The following is an 18,665-nucleotide window of genomic DNA, read 5'->3' as shown; positions in this document are numbered from 1 at the left end:
ATCATTGGGCAATTTATGAAAGTATCAAAATCCTTTGGTATATAAATGATATATAACAATTGCGAAAGTAAAAGAGGTACAAGTTTTCTATTCCCCAGTTCAAAACACAATGTCCTTTTTACTAAAATCCCAAGTTATATGCCTTTTTGTCTGTATAAGTGCCGTAATACCTACAGATGATCAGCTATCATTACTATACCATGTCATTCTTGTCTATTCAAATAAAAACAGTTGTATATGCTACTGTATTATGATACATGATCCACAGAATGGCAGGTTTGATATTCACTGGAGATTTTCTGTTCTCCTGTGCTTCACTTGGTGTCTACTGTTAGAGAATATAAAAACAAACAAGATAGCCACTAGATGGCATACAGGAAAAAATCCACTATTTTTCAGAGGTGCAAGACTATGAAACATTTTGATGTCAAAGGATGTCTTATAAGGGAGATTTTACATATTTCATCAGCCTTATTAAGAAAATAAGGTTCTTGTTGGAAATCGTTTAAAACATATATGCTGCAAGTTATGCTGCTGATTGATTAGATATTTAATATGAGCGTCATTTCCAAAAGCAACTCATAGAAGTTAGGAAATGAAGACAAAGGTGGTCTGCATAACTCACATTCAGGTGGCATAATAAGTCAGTCCTTCTTCTGAAGGTGCAGAAGAATTTTCATGGACTGATGTAAGGTTTTACTTTTTTTTATTTCAAAACAAATAAAAATTACAATGAAATTGAAAATGTATAACCTAATTTTACCCAGTGAGAAAAAAAGAATGAATCACATAAATATGCCCGTTCAAAAATCTGCAGAAAACTAACAGTTTCACATCCAAACCTGCAAATTTCTGTGTTGGCATATACAGCATAGAGATCGACTCTGAGTAATTATATATGTATTGGGGAATGACATACAGTGACAAAATGTGTGTACATTTGTATAACATATACATTCTCTATGAAGAAACAAAATGTGTGTACATGTGCACATCTCAGTTTGTGTAAATTAGTAACGGGATAATGCTGATTTACATCTTCTGAGAACCTGACACTTTGTTTTGGCACATAGAACTATATTTATATTGGGAGAGACACATATAAATATAGAGGGCTAGATAGATCCTATAAATCATTTGAGAAAATGGCCAGTGCATTCTACAGCACCTCTGCAATTATAATCCATTGTTCTTGTTGACAGAATTATCCCTATTAGTAAGGGGACCCAATTGTGCTAGGCCCTTAACTTCTTTTGCAAAGTGCTCAGTAGACTCCACTTTCATGGGTTTCAGTGGGTGTTGTAGGGGATAATCACATGTGTGGGTGCTCAGCACCTTATAGGATCAGACTCGCACCAATGAACCAGAAAAGAATGTCTGGTTCACTCATGGCAAATTTAACTTTGGAGCCCCTGGCCATCAGAAGATAGCAGCAAAATATTGAGAGCATAAAGCTTGTAGGAAATGAGCATAAATGGGTGCTTCTGCATTTCTAGTAGTCTCTCCTATGAAAAGTTAACTTGTGGATTAGAGAACAAAGGACTTGATCTTGTATCCCTTGTATACTCCAAACTCCACAGCTTTCAGAGTAGAAGCCCTGTTAGTCTGTATCCACAAAAAGAACAGGAGTACTTGTGCACCTTACAAATTTATTAGAGCATAAGCTTTTGTGAGCTACAGCTCACTTCATCGGATGCATAGAATGGAACATATAGTAAGATAGATATATACATACAGATAAGTTGGACGTTACCAAAGAAACTGTGAGAGGCTAATTAGTTAAGATGCGATATTATCAGCAGGAGAAAAAAACTTTTGTAGTGATAATCAAGATGGCCCATTTAGACAGTTGACAAGAAGGTGTGAAGATACTTAACTTAAGAAAATAGATTCAATATGTGTAATGACTCAGCCACTCCCAGTCTCTATTTAAACCCAAGTTAATGGTATCTAGTTTGCATATTAATTCAAGCTCAGCAGTTTGTCCTCAGAGTCTGTTTTTGAAGCTTTTTCTGTTGCAAAATTGCCACCCTTAAATCTTTTACTGAGTAGCCACAGAGGTTGAAGTGTTCTCCTACCGGTTTTTGAATGTTATGATTCCTGATGTCAGATTTGTGGAAGCAAATACTCACCAGCAACCACACACCACACAACAAAAACACTAACCCAGGAACCTCTCCTTGCAACAAAGCCAGATGCCAACTCTGACCACAAATCTGACATCAGGAATATATCTTATTCCTTAAGTATCCTCACACCTTCTTGTCAGCTGTCTAAATGGGCCATATTGATTATCACTATGAAAGTCTTTTTCTCCTGCTGATAATAGCTCATCTTAACTAATTAGCCTCTCACAGTTTGTATGGTAACTTCCAACTTATCTGTATGTATATATCTACCTTACTATATGTTCCATTCTATGCATCCGATGAAGTGAGCTGTAGCTCACGAAAGCTTATGCTCTAATAAATTTGTTAGTCTCTAAGATTCAATATGTGTAATGACCCAGCCACTCCCAGCCTCTATTCAGCCAGCAGAATTCACAGTGATGAAACAAGACATTCTCTTCTGGTTCCATCATGTAACATAGGACTTACCATGCTGGATCAGGACACTGGTCCAGTTAAGGTAATTTGGTCAAATATGTGACTATTATTGCAGGATTACTCTACATTCATTGACCATTTTCTTCATGGATGTCCAAAGTAAAAACAGCCCCATTTTAACCTGCAAAACAAACATTTTTTTAAATGAGTGCAGCACAAGGGCTGCAATTGGTCCCAGAGTATCTTTAGATTCCCAGCAAATGTAAATGATCTCTTGCCTGTCTAACAGATATAAAACATACATGCTCATACTTTATTAATTTTAAAATTTACTTTGTTTAGTCTGTTCAGAATTATCTTGGTGAAAGTTGTCTATATCTAGCAGAGAGATTGGTCTGAAATTTTCACAAAGATTGGTAAATCTGGCCTAAGAGATACTGTGAGCTACTGGGCTCAATACATTTGTGCTCTGTGACTCCTTTGCATCATCTAAGGAGAAGCCACCTTCCCTGGGAAGCAAAGGAGAAACCTCTGGCCAACAGAGTTAAGGACAAGAAGAAGGAGCTATTTAAATATACTGGGAACAAACGAATCCTGACAATGGTATTAGTCCATTACAAGATGAAAATGGTAGAATTAGCAATAATAATGAAGAAAAAGCATAAGTATTCAATAAATATTTCTTGAATATTCTGTATTTTTGGACAAAGCAGATGAGATTGTCTCATCATGTGGTTATAACACTCTGTTACACTAGTATCTCTGGATGATGTTAAACACACACTACTAAAATTTGACCTTTTTAAAAATGAGCAGGTCCATATAACTTCCATCTAAGAGCTTTATAAGAGCTGGCTGAGGAGCTTGCAGGACCATTAATGTTGATTTTCAATAAGTCTTGGGGAAGTTTGAGAAGACCAGAAGAAAGCCAATGTTGTACTATATTTTTAAAAGGATAAATGGGATGAACCAGGTAAATTATAGGCCTGTCAGCCAGACATCAATCCTGGGGAATATAAAGGAGCAGCTGATATGGGACTCAATTAGTAAAGAATTAATGCAAATCAATGTTGGTTTAAGGAAAATAGACCCTGTCAAACTAACTTGATTTTTTTTTATGAGATTTCAAGTTTGGTTGATAAAGGTAATGGTGACATAATATACTTAGACTACTGTAAAGCATCTGTTTTGGTATTGCATGATGTTTTGATTAAAAAGCTAGAGTGATATAAAATTAAAATGGCACACATTAAATTAATTAAAATTGGCTACCTGGTAGGCCTCAATATGTAATTCTAAACAGGCAACCATTGAATGCATGTGTTTCCAGTGTGGTCCCACAGGAATTGGTTCTTGGTTGTGAACTATTTAACATTTTTGTCAATGATAAAGTTTGCAGATGAGAAAAAAATTGGGGGAGTAGTAAATAATGAAGAGGACAGGTGACTGATTCAGAGCCATCTGGATCACTTGGCAAACTAGGGGCAAGCAAACGATGTGGGTGTTTTAGTATAACTAAATGTAAATGTAGACATCTAGGAACAATAAACATACACCATACTTACAAGATCGGGGGTTCTATCCTGGGAAGCAGTGAGTCTGAAAAAGAGATTTGGTGGTCATGGTGGATAATCAGTGGAAGATGAGCTCCTGGTGGGATACTGTGGCCAAAAGAGCTAATGTGAACTGTGGATGCATAAACAGGGGGAACATTGAGTGGAAGTAGAAAGGTTGTTTTTTCCTTTATATTTGACACTAGTGAGACCACTGCTGGAAAACTACTCAGTTCTGACACCCACAATTTAAGAAGGATGTTGATGAATTGGAAAGGGTTCAGAGAAGAACCATGTGAATGATTAAAGAATTAGAAAACATATTGATAGACTCAAGGAGCTCAATCTATTTCACTTAAAGAGAAGGTTAAGGGATGACTTATGTATCCACATATAAACAAATATTTAATAATGGGATCTTCAATCTAACAGAGAAAGGTAGAACATGACTGAATGTCTGAAAGTTGAAGCTAGACAAATTCAGACTGGAAATAAGATGCACTTCAATCTCTCTGGTTTTACGTGATTACAGACATGAAAGTTGCAATTCTTCAAACAAAAAAACTTCAAATCCAGACTCCAGCAAGAAACTGTTGAATTGGAATTCATTTGCAAATTGGATACAATTAACTTAGGCTTGAATAGAGACTGGGAGTGGCTAAGTCATTATGCAAGGTAACCTATTTCCCCTTGTTTTTTCCTAACCCCCCCCCCCCCCAACGTTCTTGTTAAACCCTGGATTTGTGCTGGAAATGGCCCAACTTGATTATCATACACATTGTAAGGAGAGTGATCACTTTAGATAAGCTATTGCCAGCAGGAGAGTGGGGTGGGGGGAGGTATTTTTTCATGCTTTGTGTGTATACAAGATCTTCTACACTTTCACTCCGATGAAGTGAGCTGTAGCTCACGAAAGCTTATGCTCAAATAAATTGGTTAGTCTCTAAGGTGCCACAAGTACTCCTTTTCTTTTCACATTTTTGACAGTGAGACTAATTAACCCTGAGAACAACTTGTCAAATGTTGTGGTGGAGTCTCTGTCTCTGACCATTTTAAAATCAAGATTGAATTTTTTTCTTCTTCTTTGAAAGCTATGCTCTAGGAATTCTTTTGGAGAAGTTCTATGGCATATTATTACAGGAGGTCAGACTGAATGATCACAATGGTCCCTTTTGGCCTTTGAATCTATTAATAACTTCTTCTTACTGCCAATTGTGTCTTAGTGCATCAGATACCCTTTTATCATTATTGGATTTCTTTTTTCCTTCTGTTCTTTTCATTCACCCTGTTTCCATTTTAACCCTTCCATGTCCCTGGAGGATACATAGAATGCATCAAAAGCCACCTTTGCAGTTCCTAATGTCAGCTGAATAAGTGAGAGTAACTGCAGGAAAAGAAATTAAACAATTAAACCAAACTTTAGCATTGCAGCTTTTTTTCTAGTTTTGATTGAAGTAGCTATAGCTGAATCTTGCTGGGGAGATCACTGGGACTTTACATAACCAGTGTAAAATGACAAATACTGCTGTGGAGAGGGACAGACCAATATTTCCATATTAAGTAGGCAAGGTATGTAAAGGGCTTCTATACCAAAACACAGAGATCTGAGCTCCCCACAGTCACTCCCTCCTCTGTGAATAACAATCTACGCCAAAGTGGTTTCTGATTAGCACAAATATTTATATTTGTATATATGAAGTTTTATAATATTTATTTAAAGGGGAGAGTATAATCTATTGTGTGTCTGTTCCAGCCTCTATTATGGAATTTAAATGATTTCAAAGCTATAGTAAAAAGACAAAACAAGAATAGAAGAGCAAAGGGGAAATGGATTCTTCATTAATTTTTTTCATTTGCATAATATATGGTGTCAGGGTTCCCTCCACACTCTGAACTCTAGGGTACAGATGTGGGGATCCGCATGAAAGACCCTCTAAGCTTATTTCTACCAGCTTAGGTTAAAAACTTCCCCAAGGAAAATTCTTCTTGGTTCTTGGACTGTATCACTGCCACCACCAAGTGAATTAGACAAAGATTCAAGGAAAAGAACCACTTGGAGTTCCTGTTTCCCCAAAATATCCCTCCAAGCCTCTTCACCCCCTTTCCTGGGGAACCTTGAGAATAAAATACCAACCAAATAGGTTAACAAGATGAGCACAGACTAGCCCCTTGGGGTTTTAGGACACTAAAAACCAATCAGGTTCTTAAAAGCAGAACTTTATTATAAAGTAAAAGAAGTACCTCTGTAAAATCAGGATGGAAGGGAATTTTACAGGGTAATCAGATTCAAAACACAGAGGATTCCCCTCTAGGCAAAACTTTAAAGTTACAAAAAAACAACAACAACAAAAAAGCAGGAATAAACCTCCCTCTTAGCCTAGGGAAAATTCACAAGCTAAAACAAAAGATAATCTAACGCATTTCCTTCCTATTACTTACAATTTGTAATCTTAGATGCTTAGTTCAGGTATGGCTTTAGGAGATGTATTTTCCCTGCCCTGGTTCCTCGCTGTTCTCATGGTCCTGGAGAGAACACAAAGAAACACAAAACAAAAACCTTCTGGCACAGATTCTCCCCTTATTGGTCCTTTTGGTCAGGTGCCAACCAGGTTATCTGAGCTTCTTAACCCTTTACAGGTAAAGGAGGGATTTTATGCTACCCTTAGCTGTATGTTTATGACATACCATCTTGAAGCTTTGAAATAAACCTGCAGGACAGTTTATTAATGATCAAAAAGAAACAATCCCCTCAGCAACTTGCCTTTCCATTCACAGTTGAAGTCATCGTAATTCAGAAGAGTTATAGCCACAAACAAATATGAATTAAAAACTTAGTACTCTGTGTAACCATCTTGTTTGCCAGTTGTTCAAAGCGTTGAAGGAAAACAAGTGTTTCATAGTTATTCTATTAAAAAATCCTCTCCCTCTTCCTTATTTCCAGAGAATTATGTAGAAACTTGGTCCCTCAAAGATACCTCAAAGATAAAAAAGTACCTCAAAGATTAAAAAAACAAAACAAAAAAACCCCACCTCTTCTGGAAAAGAACTGTGTTTTTTTTTTTTTACAGAGTTAATGCTACAAATGTGCTTTCCCCAAATAGCTCAATAAATCTTAAATCTAATGACATATTAAGTTTTTGGATTGTTTGAGACTCTTAGTGTACCCTCATGAAAATACAACTCATAATTCTTGCTACTGGAATCTTTCCTTTTAAATCAGTTATTGTATCCACTTTCTTTTAAATTGATTACTGGTTTATGTTGTGTTAGAGGCACATGTATTGTTATTGTGTCTTGTCCATAAGCTTTGCAATACAATTATATTGGACCCAAAATAAACACTAAACAAAACAAAACAATCTATTGATTAAGTGAGAGAAGTTAAAGGGGACTGGGTTTTCACAGGACTGTTGCTCAATTCTTTCAGAAAATTAGGTCCTTTTGTCTCAAATTGGGCACCCATAATCAATAATAACATTTCAAAACCCTGGTCTCTGTACTTCACCTTGTTTTGGAATGTCACAGTGCCTTTCATTGTAGCACCTGAAACAGCATTACCAAAATTAAACCTTACAGTACTTTATACCAATTTTACAGATGGATAAACTGAGGTGAATTTAAGTAACTTGACTGAGATCAGATTGAGAGTAGCACTCAAGATTTCTGATTCCCTGTCCCAGGCTTACTAGATGATATTCTCATTAGTTTGTGGTTCGACTAATATTGGTTTCAATAATGTAAGGATAATAGACTATTATTTACTGTTTTAGATTTATTTAGGTGGAACCTTCTTTTAATTAGTTTCTGAATTATCTCCCACATTTTAAAAGACAAAAAGTACCATACCTTTGTATATCAGATTTTAACAGCTGAGTAATGGAATTGTATGTGTGTGCTAGAAAACTGTTGAATGGCCCTTGATTTGTCCACACAATATATAGTGGGACATATTACTGTTTTATTTTTATAATTCTTCAGACATTCATATTTTAGACTGGAACATTACATTTCCTTTAACAAACATTTATGTATTTCATGAATATTTATTGAAGAAAACCCCACATACTAACAACATGACAGCATTTTAAAAGTCGCTTTGCTTTTTGTGACAAACCAGGACTGTGAAGTTTAGTGATTAAAATACATAATGAAGAACAAATGTAAAGGGGGAAAGAAATGCTAATTAAATCTGATGTAATACAATGAACTGGAATGCATCTGCCTTTTGTTTTCTAAAAGTACAGATATAAGGCATAAATGAATATCAAACAAGCAATTATACTATTCTTACATTGTAGTAAAATAATCCATATAGTCTGCATTAAACAAACACCAATAAGAACCAGAAAGAGAGGCTGCTAAATCAAGTCTGAGAAAATACAATCAGTCACATTCCTAGTGAAGAAAAAACGTAGCCAAACAAAATAAAAATGTATCATCCGGAGAGAGGACAGAATTGTGCATTATGAACACTCCATCCCTGTTAGTCCTTCAGGCAGGAATGCATTACCACATTAGCCATGACACGTGGATGAGCTCTTAGAAGGGAAAAGATCCTTTAGCTGATTTATCAAGAAATCCTCAAAGCTTACTTTGGAAGGGCAAAGACATACTTTTCCAGTCAACAAACTCAGAAAGCTTCTCTATCCAGCTAGAGATCATGATTTCAGGATGTATGGATGGCACCCTGTACTCTTGAAAGATTCTGTAAATCCAGATCTTGTGTTGACAGCAGAGGAAAAAAAACAGTTGAGGGTTCTAGAATGAGAGAGAGAGAGAGAGAGAAAGAAATATGGTGGATTTAATTCAGAGACCATGTCCTCCTTCTAACAAAGGATTTAAGCATGTGATTAATTTTAAGACCACAAATAGCCAATGGGACTACTTGCATACTTCAGATTAAACGTGTAAAATCTTTCCTGAATTATGATTTATCAAAGCATGCTTGAAAGCTACAAGAAGGATGTGGCAGAATTGGATTACTACATACTAAAAGAAGAAAAAGTGGTGACGTAGAAGAGAGCCAAGAAAAAAAAAAAGCACCCCAATGGTATCATATATATATCAATGAGACATCTTCCTTGCCAAGGAGACTGATTCTGAAATATTTTTAGAATTGCTTGTCATGAATTAAGCCTCAATCTCTTCCTGTTATAATGCCTGTCAAAACTCTTGTTGATTCAGGATTTAGGTTCTGCATATGAGGCACTAGAATTTCAAGAGCTCTGCACCCATGCTAGGACCTAATTTTCTATAGAGCTCAGTTCCCATTTAGACACCTTCATAAAAAAGCCGGATTTTCAAAGAAGAGCTTAGCACCCACCAGCTCACTTTGTTACACTTAGGGCCAGATTTTCAAAGGAGCTTCCAATTTTGGTGCCTAAATGGGAGTTGAGTTATTTTGACAAGCATTTGTTTCCCTATTCATTAACAAATATTACAGAACACATAGCAGTAGTCAAGAAATCAAATATTTATCAATGCATACCATGTACCACAGTATCATAGCCTCAGGAAGACACCCAGCCATATTTATAAATGTATGGCAGGTACCACACAATTCATAGCAGCAAGCAAAGCTCCAGGCCCAGCAGTATTTATAATTTGCAGCCAGCACAATGGAATAGATACCAGTAGCAAAAAACAAAAAAGTCATAGTTTAAATTACACAAGAGACTTTGTCCCAAGACAGCCAGACAGAACACTACCGTGGCTGACTGTGAAAAATGAATCTGTATAGCCTCCCCCAAATGCATAGCTCTTGCGAACAGCAGAGCAGCTAACAAAAGGAGTTTGTCTGGGAGTTCGCCTGGGAAGAGCCCACTGAGGCTTTCATCTTGCCGAATTCTCTGAGTAATTACTACAACTCCTGAGGAAGCTCGTAGAAGGAAGGTAATATGGAGGGGGGGTGTTCAGCTGTTGTGACCTGCACTGGATGTGCTATGTTTGTCTTTCTTCCACAGGACAGATGCGACTTTGTCTGTACAAAGTGCAAGCTGGTCTCCATACTGGAAGAGAAGGTTCAAGGTCTGGAGCAACAGGTATCGACCCTGCGTTGCATAAGAGAAACTGAAGATTTCCTGGACGGATGTCAGGACAGGCTTCTATGGGCACAAGGTTCTGAAGATTCAGAGCAGACTGCACATTGGGGACAGAAGGATGGTGAAGAATTTGGCATCATGTGACCTCCAGAAGCAAAAAGGGGAACGTCCACGTACCAGCAGGGCAGATATAGGTAAGTAACCATTTTCATGTTCTCTCCACAGGTACTAATGCGGAGAGTGGACCTGATGATACGTCTGAGGGAAGGGAGCAGAAGGAGACTCCGCCGATTAGAAGGCATGGGATGCACCGTCCTAGGGTTGGGAGTTCCACGACCACCGCTTCCAAGAGAAGGAGGCGGGTGGTGGTGGTCGGGGACTCTCTCCTCAGGGGGACTGAGTCATCTATCTGCCGCCCCGACCGGGAAAACCGAGAAGTCTGCTGCTTGCCAGGAGCTAAGATTCGCGATATGACGGAGAGACTGCCGAGACTCATCAAGCCCTCGGATCGCTACCCCTTCCTGCTTCTTCACGTGGGCACCAATGATACTGCCAAGAATGACCTTGAGTGGATCACTGCAGACTACGTGGCTCTGGGAAGAAGGATAAAGGAGTCTGAGGTGCAAGTGGTGTTCTCCTCCATCTTCCCCGTGGAAGGAAAAGGCCTGGGTAGAGACTGTCGAATCATGGAAGTCAACGAATGGCTACGCAGGTGGTGTCGGAGAGAAGGCTTTGGATTCTTTGACCATGGGATGGTGTTCCAAGAAGGAGTGCTAGGCAGACACGGGCTCCACCTAACAAAGAGAGGGAAGAGCATCTTCGCAAGCAGGCTGGCTAACCTAGTGAGGAGGGCTTTAAAACTAGGTTCACTGGGGGAAGGAGACCAAAGCCCTGAGGTAAGTGGGGAAGTGGGATACCGGGAGGAGGCATGAGCAGGAGCGCGTGAGAGGGGAGGGCTCCTGCCTATTACTGAGAAAGAGGGGCGATCAGCAGGTTACCTCAAGCGCCTATATACAAATGCACGAAGCCTGGAAACAAGCAGGTAGAACTGGAAGCCCTGGCACAGTCAAGGAATTATGATGTGATTGGAATAACAGAGACTTGGTGGGATAACTCACATGACTGGAGTACTGTCATGGATGGATATAAGCGGTTCAGGAAGGACAGGAAGGGCAGAAGAGTTGCACTGTATGTAAGAGAGCAGTATGACTGCTCAGAGCTCAAGTATGAAACTGCAGAAAAACCTGAGAGTCTCTGGATTAAGTTTAGAAGTGTGAGCAACAAGGGTGATGTCGTGGTGGGAGTCTACTATAGACCACCAGACCAGGGGGATGAGGTGGACGAGGCTTTCTTCCGGCAACTTGCAGAAGTTACTAGATCGCAGGCCCTGGTTCTCATGGGAGACTTCAATCACCCTGATATCTGCTGGGAGAGCAATACAGCGGTGCACAGGCAATCCAGGAAGTTTTTGGAAAATGTAGGGGACAATTTACTGGTGCAAGTGCTGGAGGAACCAACTGGGCAGAGCTCTTCTTGACCTGCTGCTCACAAACTGGGAAGAATTAGTAGGGGAAGCAAAAGAGGATGGGAACCTGGGAGGCAGTGACCATGAAATGGTCGAGTTCAGGATCCTAACACAAGGAAGAAAGGAGAGCAGCAGAATACAGACCCTGGACTTCAGAAAAGCAGACTTTGACTCCCTCAGGGAACTGATGAGCAAGATCCCTGGGAGAATAACATGAGGTGGAAAGGAGTCCAGGAGAGCTGGCTGTATTTTAAAGAATCCTTAGTGAGGTTACAGGGACAAACCATCCCGATGTGTAGAAAGAATAGTAAATATGGCAGGCGACCAGCTTGGCTTAACAGTGAAATCCTTGCTGATCTTAAACACAAAAAAGAAGCTTACAAGAAGTGGAAGATTGGACAAATGACCAGGGATGTGTATAAAAATATTGCTCAGGCTTGCAGGAGTGAAATCAGGAAGGCCAAATCACACCTGGAGTTGCAGCTAGCAAGAGATGTTAAGAGTAACAAGAAGGGTTTCTTCAGGTATGTTAGCAACAAGAAGAAAGTCAAGGAAAGTGTGGGCCCCTTACTGAATGAGGGAGGCAACCTAGTGACAGAGGATGTGGAAAAAGCTAATGTACTCAATGCTTTTTTTGCCTCTGTCTTCATGAACAAGGTCAGCTCCCAGACTACTGCTCTGGGCAGCACAGCATGGGGAGAAGGTGACCAGCCCTCTGTGGAGAAAGAAGTGGTTCGGGACTATTTAGAAAAGCTGGACGAGCACAAGTCCACGGGGCCGGATGCGTTGCATCCGAGAGTGCTAAAGAAGTTGGCGGATGTGATTGCAGAGCCATTGGCCATTATCTTTGAAAACTCATGGCGATCGGGGGAGGTCCCGGATGACTGGAAAAAGGCTAATGTAGTGCCCATCTTTAAAAAAGGGAAGAAGGAGGATCCTGGGAACTACAGGACAGTCAGCCTCACCTCAGTCCCTGGAAAAATCATGGAGCAGGTCCTCAAGGAATCAATTCTGAAGCACTTAGAGGAGAGGAAAGTGATCAGGAACAGTCAGCATGGATTCACCAAAGGCAAGTTATGCCTGACTAATCTAATTGCTTTCTATGATGAGATAACTGGCTCTGTGGATGAGAGGAAAGCAGTGGACGTGTTGTTCCTTGACTTTAGCAAAGCTTTTGACATGGTCTCCCACAGTATTCTTGCCAGCAAGTTAAAGTAGTATGGTCTGGATGAACAGACTATGAGGTGGATAGAAAGTTGGCTAGATTGTCGGGCTCAACGGGTAGTGATCAATGGCTCCATGTCTAGTTGGCAGCCGGTATCAAGTGGAGTGCCCCAGGGGTCGGTCCTGGGGCCGGTTTTGTTCAATATCTTCATAAATGATCTGGAGGATGATGTGGATTGCTCCCTCAGCAAGTTTGCAGATGACACTAAACTGGGAGGAGTGGTAGATATGCTGGAGGGTAGGGATAGGATACAGAGGGACCTAGACAAATTGGAGGATTGGGCCAAAAGAAATCTGATGAGGTTCAACAAGGACAAGTGCAGAGTCCTGCACTTAGGACGGAAGAATCCAATGCACTGCTACAGACTAGGGACCGAATGGCTAAGCAGCAGTTCTGCAGAAAAGGACCTAGGGGTTACAGTGGACAAGAAGTTGGATATGAGTCAACAGTGTGCCCTTGTTGCCAAGAAGGCCAATGGCATTTTGGGATGTATAAGTAGGGGCATTGCCAGCAGATCGAGAGATGTGATTGTTCCCCTCTATTCGACATTGGTGAGGCCTCATCTGGAGTACTGTGTCCAGTTTGGGCCCCACACTACAAGAAGGATGTGGAAAAATTGGAAAGAGTCCAGCGGAGGGCAACAAAAATGATTAGGGGACTGGAACACACGACTTATGAGGAGAGGCTGAGGGAACTGGAGATGTTTAGTCTTCAGAAGAGAAGAATAGGGCGGGGGGGATTTGGTAGCTGCTTTCAACTACCGGAAAGGGAGTTCCAAAGAGGATGGATCTAGACTGTTCTCAGTGGTAGCAGATGACAGAACAAGGAGTAATGGGCTCAAGTTGCGGTGGGGGAGATTTAGGTTGGATATTAGGAAAAACTTTTTCACTATGAGAGTGGTGAAACACTGGAATGTGTTACCGAGGGAGGTGGTGGAATCTCCTTCCTTAGATATTTTTAAGGTCAGGCTTGACAAAGCCCTGGCTGGGATGGTTTAGTTGGGTATCGGTCCTGCTTTGAGCAGGGGTTGGACTAGATGACCTCCTGAGGTCCCTTCCAACCCTGATATTCTATGATTCTAATAGCCCTGTGCCTGGCCATTCAAATTCAGCAAACAGCTAATCCACCTTGCCCCTCCACCATGGTGGCAGTATCCCCCCTTTGCCTCAACTTTTATAATGTACACAACATGCAGCTACAACCATTGGGATATTTTTCTCATTGAAATCTAATCTAGTGAGTAAAGACCACCAGCAACCCTTAAATCTACCAAAAGTACATTCTACAGTCATTCTGCACCTGCTGAGCTGGCAGTCGAATCTTTCTTTGGTGCTCTCAGGATGGCTAGCGTACAGCTTCACGAGCCAGGGGAACAAAGGGTAGGCTCGGTCACCGAAAATCACGATTAGCATTTTTACATTGCCAGTGGCAATCCGCTACTCAGAAAAGAATGTCCCTGCATGCAGCTTTCTGAAAAATCCTGTGTTCTTAAAGATGTGAGTGTCATGCACCTTTTTGGAAGCACTCCCAATGATCCAGGAGCACTGGCTTAACCACAGAAAATTAGCCCTTTCTTTTGATGTACTCAGTAGCAAGATGGGCTAGCACCAAAACAGGATATGAGTTCCATCTTGCCCAGCTGCCAGTGGGGAATCCCATTGCTGCAAATCCATCCACTATCTTTTGCACATTGTTGAGAGTAACAGTCCTGCATAGAAGGAGACAATGATCCTATACACTTGAAAGCCACCTGCTGTGGACTTTAACTCCTAAATGATTTCCCACTGACCAGTAGAAATCTGACATTGCATGCTTCCAGAGCGTGATCACCATTTGGTTCTCCACTGTCAATGCAGGTCTCATTCCGGTGACCCTGTGCTGGGGGCTTAGGACAAACTTATCTCACAGATCCAGGAATGTGGTCTTCAACAACCAAAAGTTCTGCAGGGATTGCTCATCATTCCAAACCTGCATTATGATCCTATTCCACCAGTCAGGGCTAGTTCCTCAGCCCCAGAAGCAGCACACCACCACCTGCAGCTGCTCGATGAGAACCACTACCAACATGGAATTATTTCCTATGTCCATCAACAAACTCTCAGAGCTATCCTAATCTTCCTCATTGTGATCCCAGTTATTGTAGAACTTCCTGAAGTTTTGCAGGTAACAATAAAATCATGCAATAATTGCAACATTTATGAAAATGGTCCCAAGCTCTGTGTTCTCCATGCTTCTGTCAAAGATGTCAAAGACTGAAAAGCACTGTGCAGGTTTGTGGGATTTCCAAAGAGCAGGGTGAGAATTGTGGGATGTGGTATCGATTATTGGATGATGAAAGTTGCATGCTGGAAACTTGACCACAAGCTCCCAGAAATCCTTGGGCAAATCATTACTATTCCACAAAACACTGCAAATGTCCCAAAAGGCTCTGTGCTGGATAGCATCACACATAAGCGCTGGCTTCCTCTGGGCCCCGGGGGTGCTCAACACCACACTCCACCCCAGGTCCCGCTCCCACCCACCCTCTTCCCCCACAGACCCCACCCCATCTCTTCACGCCCACCTCCACCCCCTTACCTGAGCGCACCCTGTCCCTGCTCCTCCCCATTCCTCCTGGAGCCTCTGGCCGCAAAACAGCCTCTATGCCGCAAAACAGCCTCTATGCCGCAAAACAGCAGATCACAGCAGGCAGTAGGTGCTGGGAGAGAGGGGGAGAGGAGTTGATCGGCAGGGCTGTTGGCGAATGGTAGGCACTGGCAGAAGGGAGGGAGCTGGCTGCCAGTGGATGCTAAGCACCTGCTAATTTTTTTCTGTGGGTGCTCCAGCCCTGGAGTCGGAGTTGGTGCCTATGGTAGCACATAACACACTGGGATTCCTACCCATTGTGCAATGCACTTTATATCAACACAAGCACTCTTGGGGAATAAGCTCAGTGCCAGGGCAAGTGGACAAGTATGCATATGCCCAAGTGCTATACAAACTTTGGAAGCTGTATGATGACGTAACTTGTATCTACCTAACTTAGTAGGCTAGATGTGGCCTTCGGATTTTTTACTGCTGCCCTTCAGCATTGTATCTGAGCATCTTCCACGTAAATTCCATAGCAACACCAAAAGCCACAGTGGACTTCATTGACTCTGGTAATGCTCCCTTTTGGGGCGTAAATATTCTGCCTATTGTAGGGTGGTGAAGCGGCCTCCTGCCGCTTCCCTCCTGCCACTTCAGCTACTTCATACTTCCCTCCTGCCGCTTCAGCTATTAAAAAGCAAAACTACACAACAGTTTAGGGCAGGCAGTGAAGAATAGCATATCTGATTTAAACTGCAGGAGGAACTTGGCTTGGCCAAATGTTATTAAAACTTGTTATTTGGGCAGCATATTGGGATTAGTGCCCCTATTTTACAAAAGTATAATGGAAGTTTTACAGTTTACAGCTGTTATACACTATTGGAATTACATCTCATCCAAAAGACATCTATGGCAGTAGCTCAGTGCTCTCTAACACCAGGCTGAGACATTAGGTGAATGACTGAGGGTAATCACCTAGGAGTTTTCCCATCCAAACATTGACACATCCTGGTCCCCAGTTAGCTTGTAAAATGTAATATGATCACAACACAAAGTGGCATGGCTGCAGACACACTCCCCTTTAACTAGAATATTCTCATTGGTGCATTTCTGATTGTTACCTTTATGAAGGATTTTCCTGTTCCCAAACCAAGAAAAAATACCCTGCCAAAGTCAGTCTTTATTTCACACCCTCCTTTTCTAACTACCCTCAACACATGTCAAAAATCAGAGTCCAATTGTGAAGAATGCCTCTAATGGGGATAGAAGCAATACAATCTAGCGGGTCTGGCAATGGACTGGGAATCAGGATCTCTGATAACACCCCAGAGCAGGTGAACAGGTCAGTTCATCTCTGTTTAGACTGTAAGGTCTTTGGGGTGGTGGATGTCTCTCCCTGTGTGTTTGTACAGAGCCCAGCACAACAGGACTCTGATATTCCTTGAGGCCTCTAGATGCTACCATAATATTTTCTTCTCCATTGTGTTAATCCCAACAAGTGGGGTCTGTTCTATGAGTCCTCTCCGTCCACAGTGTTCTGTTCAATGCCACATCCTCTATCACTCCACCTGCTAACATGTGTTCCTTTATGTCATCCCACCACTTCTTGGATTGGCCTCTGTCATTTTCCTTCAGTCGTGATCTGTTGGACTATCTTACACACATAGTTGTCAAGACTAAACTTTGCATGATCAAGCCATCTGAGCTTGCACTCCCTCATTTTTCCATTTACTTCAGTCTCTAATACACATTCCTCACATGGTCTTTCTTGCTCACATTACTGCATGGTTTGCTCTTTCTGGGGAGAAAAGAAGGTGAACAACCCCTGGATTGCTGTGATGATCAATCTTCACTTGTGCTGTGCAAAGGAAGGAGGCTACTTGTATGCCCACAAATGGAGCAATCACATCACCTTTATTTTCAAAGAGCTCCAAATTGTAATGGAGGAACCTTTATAGCCTAGACTATAAACATTTTTCGATATATGCAGTATGGTGAAAACTTCTCCCTAGGCACTTTAGGAAAAATGGGGAAGCATGATCTTCCATTCAGAACTCAATTCTCTCTCTCTCTCTCTCTCTCCCCCCCCCCTTTTATGGCTATGTAAAATAGAAAAGTAAGAAATATGGGCTTGTAAATATCATTCCAATCTACTAGACCCATTGAATACACAGAAAACATATTAGCTGATGTACAAGCACATCACTCTCACAAAGACTACATATTTATAATAGAGGATACATTAGGCTGACCATTCTATTTCAACCTGTGTTTTCGTACTGTGTATAGTTCCAACGTACTGATTAGCTATTTCACAAGGATAAGGGTGTTGGAGATTTCTATTTCTTTCCATCTAATTGCATCATTTAAAAAGAAAGAAAGAAAGAAAGAAAGAAAGAAAGAAAGAAAGAAAGAAAGAAAGAAAGAAAGAAAGAAAGAAAGAAGACTTCCTGGGGCATTTCCATAGCAAATAACAATTCAGAATAGCATACCATCAGGGGTCTGTTAAAAACATGTTAAACCAATTTAACATTACTTCTTCGGAAATAGTTTCTAGTTGATTTTAATAACTCTCTCTGAGACAAAGGCTAAGGCATTATAAAAAAGTAATGAGTTCCCTGGCATGTATTCTTTGAGGAGGCAAAATCTCAAACTTCTTACCAGTATAGATCAATTTAAGATTCCATGTGTCTGTTTTGGCCAGGAATATATATTACAGGTTCCTTCACTCTTCCTGAATTTGTAAGAACCAGGAATATAATGCAAGAATCTTTGGTCCAGGCAATTGTTTGTAAAATATAGCCTGATCACAAGGTTAGATCAGAAAAGTACTGACCCAGAAACATCAATGTGCAGAGCAAATAATACAGGGTGGAATGGAAAGAACAGGTGAGATACATTCTCTCATGGAAAAAAGAAAGAAAATTGAACTAACAAAGGAGAGATACTTTTAAATCTTAGAGGACGGAATTGACTAGTGATTTAGGGCATCCAACTTTAGACACCTTAATGGGCCCTGATTTTCACCATGTGCTTAGTACTTGCCCTCTGAAAAATCACACTCTATTTCACATGTCTCCAAAATGGACAACCAAAATCTCTAGACATTCTCACTTGAAGGTCTCTGTGCCCACATACAACCACAAATGGAAGTTTAGCAAAAGGCAACTTGACTCCTAAAACACATAACAGAACCAGAATGAAAAA

Source organism: Natator depressus, chromosome 8 (genome assembly GCF_965152275.1).
Source record: "Natator depressus isolate rNatDep1 chromosome 8, rNatDep2.hap1, whole genome shotgun sequence".
Classification (NCBI taxonomy): domain Eukaryota; kingdom Metazoa; phylum Chordata; order Testudines; family Cheloniidae; genus Natator; species Natator depressus.
The sequence above is the reverse complement of the archived record's forward strand: the minus strand, read 5'-3'. Positions refer to the sequence as shown.